The sequence below is a fragment of the Lissotriton vulgaris genome, chromosome 5, assembly GCF_964263255.1.
Source record: "Lissotriton vulgaris chromosome 5, aLisVul1.2, whole genome shotgun sequence".
In the NCBI taxonomy this organism is placed as follows: domain Eukaryota; kingdom Metazoa; phylum Chordata; class Amphibia; order Caudata; family Salamandridae; genus Lissotriton; species Lissotriton vulgaris.
The window spans coordinates 1,210,227,393-1,210,234,823 of record NC_141693.1 but is presented as its reverse complement, the minus strand read 5'-3'; the positions used below and the strand labels follow the sequence as shown (position 1 = coordinate 1,210,234,823).

The window sequence follows — 7,431 nt, the reverse complement described above, 5'->3', positions numbered from 1 at the left end:
TCCTCTGTGCCATTTCGACTACCAACTGCACACACTAGCTTAGTATTGGAAGCCTGGATTTGCCCTACGACTCCTCCACTACCACCGCTTTCCAGAGCCACCAGGTTACGGATGAAATCACCTGTCTTCAGGTCCCAAAGTTTAACGGTGCCATCATCAGAGCTTGTTACCCCAAACTTTCTTGCTGAACTGTAAGCAAGTGACAGCATTCTGATGCTTCTGGGGGCCCTGCAGTGTCTGTAAGCACTGTCCTGTCTTTATATCCCAGACCTTCACAATGGAGTCGCATTTCCTGAGGGTGTTGTCCCGCAGCTCCATCCCACTGGTCAGGGACTTATGACCCATAAGCGTGTGCAAACAATTTCCACTTTCCACATCCCAGACACAATAGAGGTGTCCAAGGAGCCGCTCACAATATGCTCCCCATCCAACTACAAGGAGTAGGCTCAATTTAACATTTATGTGGATGTATGCCCCTACAGGGTGTGGATGCACTCACCAGAGTCTGTGTTCCAAACCTTCAGCGTCCTGTCTGTGGAGCCACTAATCACTATATTATCTCTCATCTGAGAGGACCAGACGCCGCCTGTGTGCCCCACCAATGTCTGAACACACTCTGCTGTGATAGCAGACCACACCTTTAGCGTGTTGTCATCAGACCAGCTAACTATCCGGTTCCCACAGAACTGAAGACAAGTTATGACATGATCATAATGTCCCTTTAGCACCTTAGGGGGCCTGATGTCCCCGCTTCGCCAGTTCATATCTATCTTGTGCTGCCTCATGAAACCAAATTTCCATGGACTGTACATGAAACCAGGTGTCAGCATCCTCCGCCGTCTCAGGTTGAGGGGCTCATCAATTCCTTCATCTCAGCATTTTTTCCCGCCATAGCAAATTGTCCTCAGCCAGGATCCTTCCGTAGCGGCAGGTCTGAGCGGCTCGCGGAAGGTCCCGGGGCTCTAAGAAGGATAGTACGTACAGGGCAAGCTCTTTGGGTAGTTAAGAGATGAAATCCAATGCGATAGCAAAACATATGGAGAAAGAACATGAAAGTCGGTGGGAATGTCTCAAATTCTGGGCCATTGAACAAGTGCCATTAAGTTTCATATTCATTAGAGAGCCTCCTGTTTTCATGTCATCATCATTATAAACGTGTGCAAATATAATAATAAACACATGTGTGCTGCAAACAAAAAGTAAATACAATGTTTACAAATCATTGGCTTGCTGACTGTCATGGCGTCTTATACATAATGAAAAAACATAAATAGTGTACGGTATATGATCACCTTGTTGTGTGGCATCATAAGTTCATTTGTGCCAAAAAATAATACTAATAATGAATTAGTGTGAAATTTTATCAAAAAAGTCTCGGCGTGAGCCGTGAACTCTTGTCAGTAGCTGAAACTCATGGCAAAAGATGCACCTACTGGTTGAGCTGCACCCCCGTTCACATGAAAAGCAGTCAGATAGGCAATATAGACCGGTTTACAAGAATTCAACCCAAGTGGGTATAGCCGATATGAGTAAATACCTAAACATACCAGTGCACTTCTCTGTAAACATATGATTGATACGCCCAAGTGGGCCATAATAAAAACTTATAAACAAAAGCCTACCATGTAACACTGTCTGGATATTTAGACATATAACAATAATCAAATAGACTACTTATCGAGATTTGGCTAGCTAGCAGCTTATTTGACCATAGTGGGTAAAAATAACCAGTGTACTAAATGCCTAATGCAGGATCATATACAAACTAATAACAATGTACAAATGACATATTGTTTCGGCCTCAGGGGCCAGCATTTGCATAACATTGTAAATCACGTTGGAACTGTGGCTTGATGACTTGCATCATATACTTGATTTGAGATGGTTCACAGCGATCGATGAGCTCATCCAATGCTAGCAACCTCTCGGGACCGGTCCACTTCTGAAAGATTCGCAGCCAGTCCTGCAGCTCTGCTGAAGGGGCAATGGAAGGGATTCGTCGACGCTGATGCCCATGGTGGTTGGCATTTCACAGGTCCCCAAACGTTGTGGCACTGTTTCAGCATTGTGCTAATGACCTAAAACTGCTGTACTCTGAGCCTTTGCATAACTTCTTTCCAGGAGATAGGGCTCTCACATCGACACCCTTCTCAGACTTTTGTTTCATCTTGGGCCGAACATGACAAATGAGGTTCCCCTCCTCAATACGCTCCAGATAATCAATTCAGCGCTCATCCATCATATAATAGAAGTAGACGTCACTGCCATCCTCTCCATCTTCGCTCTCTTCCTCCCCTTCATCCTCTCCTTGCACGCCAGAGCGGTCAGACTCTTCCGACACATCCTCCTCTTCCTCCCCCAAACGGCCTGAATCTCTGACTCTTCTTCCTCCTCTCTGCCCATGCCTCTGGAATGTTCCTGAGACAGGTTGCCATTCAAATAATCTCCTGTAGAACTGGATGGCCTTGGCTGTGTGTTGTTGTGCGAGCAGCTAACCCGGCCAGTATCACCACTGCACAGCCTCTTCCGGCATGTCAGGCGGTCACTGTTAATTTCCAGAATGCTGGTGGTAATCCCCTTCACATGCAGGAGATCTTCTAAGGAGTTGAACCCCTTAAGCTCCTCTCTCTTCGGCACGATGCCCCGGGCTCTCCTCCTGCCGATACCCCTCAGCGCCCCCTCCAGCTCCTTAACGCCCGCTCGGTTGATGTCCACCGCGCTCCTTTGCTGCGGCTCCAGATCCTCCATGCTCTCTCTACCCAGGGATCTACAGCCAGGAAACTCCTAGGACCTACAGGCCTCCATGCACATTTATAATTATTTTGTTTTAATTGAGCCTAAGTATGCCGAGCTGCAATCCCCATGTAAAAAAAAAATATTAATTAAAAAAAAAAATGCAATTTTTTTATCGGCAGAGTACGCGTACCTACACGAACCCCGCACGCGATTTAAAAAAAAAAATGTTTGGCCTTGGGGGTCCTTGTGGGACCCCCTGAAAAGGCCTAGGGGGTCAGGGTGTTTCTACCCTGCCCCCTTTGCAAGTTTTCCACCTTTGTTTCCCTGCTTTCTTGTGCCTCAGTCTACCAAGTCACAAGATGGCTGCCAACACTTTCTGGTTTAGAGTGTTGACAGACAGTTGACAGCCAATTAGCATTCAGCTCGGGAAGGTACAGACTACAGTAAGCTTACAGTAAGCTTACCGTAACACCTCCAATATATATCTACGATTTTACTTATGATTTTCTCACGAACTACTGAACGGATTTACACCATTCAGCAAAAAGTGTGATCTGCGAACAGAACTCTACTTTTTTGCCAAGTTTGATGTTATTCCGTTCAGCCGTTCGGGCTGAAGCCCTGACTAAAGGTCCTATGGGAAATTGCATGGAGAAAACACGTTTTGGGACACCCCTTTTTTCTCGGCCCCCGCTTCAGGAATCACCCCCAAACTTTCAGGGAATGAGTGGAGTGGAGCAGGCCATTTTCTTGGAGAAATTCGCAAAGATTCGTCCACCGGCGCCAAAGTTATTCCAAATAGTATGTTGCAGATTTCCTATGGAAACTAGGTTTTAACTATAACTACCTACTGGCGACTGCCAGTAGGTAATTATATATATATATATATATATATATATATATATATATATATATATATATATATATATATATATATAATTACCTACTGGCAGTCGCCAGTAGGTAGTTATAGTTTTTTTTTGTTTTTTTGTTTTTTTGGAAGACCGTTATTGCAAAGATTACAAGTACACAGCAACCAGCCTACAACCCATTGGCAGGGCCGGCCGCGGTCAACTCAGTGGTGATGAAAAAGAAGTGAATATATCGTCATATCGAACAGTCCACAATGGATATGCAAAGATAATGTCTTTCCGCTCTTCAGGTGTTACTTGCATCTTACAACATCAATGCACACAAGTGATGTCGTCTCATTTTATGTTTATACAGTTAACAATTCAACATCCCAACCTCCCACCACCCAACATCCCGTGAGTCAGGTTCTGGTAACTGCACATAATGCTTTAGGGTTCAGAGCAAGCATCATACCTCATTTAGCTGTGTAGGACTTCAAAGAACCGCATCACAACGGCACCCATTTATTGATATCTGTTCGCCGAGCATGGCGGCGCCACACATCTACCCTGCCCCACGACTCCACAGGGAAGCCGCCAGCGACAGTCCGGAAATTAGAGAAGGTGCAACCTACATTCAGCACACCTCTACAGTGATTCCCCCAGCGCCAATTTACCCTGAACCGTCTTCCCCCACCGGGGAGCCACCAGTTACACTGCTAGAGCTTCCGTCTGTATCCAAAGAGAGCATGTACGCCGTAAATGGGCTCCAAATATCGCGAGGGCGCGAATTTGCAGGGAGCCCCTCATGATAGCATACCAGTTGATCCCTACAATACGCCATGTCCTGCAGCCACAATCGTACCTCTGGTGCGCTCCTCGCTCCCCAGGCCATAGCCACTCTACGTTTAGCAATCTGTAATGCCAATAGTAGCAATCGTCTCACCTTAGAAGGCATTCCCGATGCACTACCCAACAGGCACAGTCGAATATCAAGCGGAACCTCAACCGATGTCATCTTAGATAGGGCATCTGTCACAGCACTCCAGAAATCATACACCCGTGCACAGCCCCAGGCCAAGTGTACAAAGTCCGCCTCATCCGTCCCACAGCGGACACACTGAAATGTCTCTCGCAGACCAAACTTCACCAGCTGCATTGGGGTGATGTACCATTGATGTAGAAACTTATAGTGTATCAGGCGAAAGTTGCCGTTGGCCACAAAGCTTCCAGTCATGGAACAACATTCAGCCCATTCATCATCCGAGAGCGGGTCAGGCAAACACGCATCCCACCTAGTCTTCGCCGTCCCTGCACCCCCTCCCTCATCCTCCTGCGAGGCTTTATAGAGTCTAGAGAGCAATTTAACTTTATCCGGCACGGTATATAGTAACTGCAGAGCACCCAATGTTAACGGTTCCTCCGGATATGTAGGATATAAGGTGCGAATGGCCGCTCGGAGCCGGGCATATACAAATGTGGACATAACCACATTCGGGGAGCGGTCCGTCACATCCCGCAGCGAGAGAAAGGAGGCTCCTGGGTAAAGGTCCCCTATAGTGTTGAGGCCCACCCCTTGAAGGAGCTGTAAAGCCCCAATCTGACTGGAAACTGAAATGCCCTCATGATACAGCAGTGGCAAAGCTGGAGCGTACAGCGGCAGACTGTCCGCCCGTCTACCCAGTTCGTGCCAGGCATTGGCGGTGGATCGCACCGTGTCTACCTCGCCCTTCTCAAACACAGAGTGCGAGTTAACAATCATTGCTTTCAATGGAGTAGGCAGAACCGCACTGGATTCAAGTGCCACGTGTGGGGTGTACGGTGGGGGCAACACCCAATAGGCAGCGAATTGCGCTTGCGCGCAGAGGTAATAAAGCTTCATATCCGGGACGGCAAAGCCCCCCAGAGCATATGGCTTAGTTAGTACATCCCATTTCACTCTTGGTTTTTTGCCTGCCCACACCAACGTTATCAGCAGAGACTGTAAGCGAGCAACAAAATGCGATTTAAGCGGGATAGGAATATTAACAAAAAAATATAAAAACTTCGGCAGTATAACCATTTTAATGAGAGATACCCAGTCAGCAAAGGTGAGCGGTAGCCGGATCCAGCGCGCCACTTGATCTTCAAGGTTAGCTATAGCCACGCCGTAATTGACCCTAATAACTTCTTGACTGTCTCTGTGTATTAAAACTCCAAGATAGCGTACCGGTTCCCCAGCCCATTCCAGGGGAAATTCCAGTGGGAAAGGAATCGCGGCTTCCATGAGTGGCAATATAACAGACTTCTCCCAATTTATGGAGAGCCCCGAGTGACGGCCAAACCGAATAAACTTGCGCAGTATAGGCTCCAGATATCTCACAGGTTCCCGCACATAGAGAACCATGTCATCGGCATACATGGACACCGCCAGAGACCTAAGGGGAACCTTCAGGGAGGCGTCCGCATAACGCTGTCGCAGGATACAGGCAAGGGGTTCCATCACAAGTGCGAATAGTAAAGGCGACAATGGACAGCCCTGCTTAGTCCCCCGGTGTACAGGGAAGGGAGCCGTGACATGTCCATTGACCCGAACCCGCGCTACAGGGTTCGTATACAATAAAGTCACCAGTGACGTAAAAAAAAAGGCACCCCCATACGATGAAGTATCGCTATCGTGTAACACCAGGCGACCGAGTCGAAGGCTTTCACAGCGTCAAGCATGACAGCCACCGCCACCAGATCTGGTTTGAGTAGATGTAACACCGCAAAGAGAGCTCTCAAATTGTGAGTGGTGGACCGGAGAGGAATAAAACCAGACTGGTCTGGTAGCACCATGACTGGGAGAAGCAGACAGAGCCTAGTTGCCAATACCTTCGCTATAATTTTAACGTCAGTGTTCATAAGGGACAAAGGCCGATATGATTCACATTTGTTTGGCGGCTTACCCGGTTTCGGAAGAGCAACCAGCAGTGCCTCACACATTGTGGCTGGGAACTGTCCCTGTTCCACCGCCTCCTCCAGAACCATCGCCAGATGCGGGAGCAAGAGATCACATATTCCTTATAAAATTCGGGCGGCAACCCATCGGTACCCGCTGCCTTGCCATTTGGTAAGGATGCAATTGCATCCCGAAACTCCCCCTCAGTGACATGGTGCATAAGGAACTCCTGCTGACCTCATGAGAGCCAGACCAGTGCAACACCTTCAAGATATTGTGCAATCTCATCCTCCTCCACCGTTTCCTTATACTCATGCATTCGTTCGTAGTATCTGGTGAAGCAGTTTAGAATGTCAGTGGCGTTAGTTACAGTGGTATCTCCATCCTCTATCTCCTGTACCACGCAATGCCTGGTCCAGGGTTCCCTAATACGATCCGCCAGGCCCGCCCCGGTCGTCCCCCCTCCCCATAATAGCGTGCTCTGGAGATAGAAATTTCACCTCCTGGTCCGCTATATCATTGTACTCAGTGACTTTCGCACGAACATCAGCCAGTATCGTTTCATCCGGGTGTGCCTCCAGTTGCCTCTCCAACATCATCAATTCACCCTCCAGCCTGGCCATCGAGTCTCTCAGGGACTTAAGCACACTGGACTGCAAGCCTATACATGCTCCTCTCACCGTCACTTTGAACGCCTCCCACACAGTGCACATACTGTCAACAGACCCAACATTTTTATCAAAATACTCCTCGATAACCGCCCTTAAACGCTCACGCAGCACCAAGTCACTCAGAGTGCCCAGTGGAAGTCTCCAGGTAAAAGGGGCTGGCACATGCGATGGCATTCCCACCTCCATACACACTGGTGCATGATCAGAGAGTGTGCGGGGAAGATGCCTTACATCCTGCACCCAACCGCTAACA

General features: G+C 48.1%; 1 pseudogene; it reads right to left on the bottom strand.

Moving 5' to 3' along the window:
* Window positions 1-458: 458 nt before the first annotated feature.
* On the bottom strand, window positions 459-2,748 carry LOC147712296 (F-box/WD repeat-containing protein 7 pseudogene; annotated as a pseudogene).
* Between the last annotated feature and the right edge of the window lie 4,683 nt (window positions 2,749-7,431).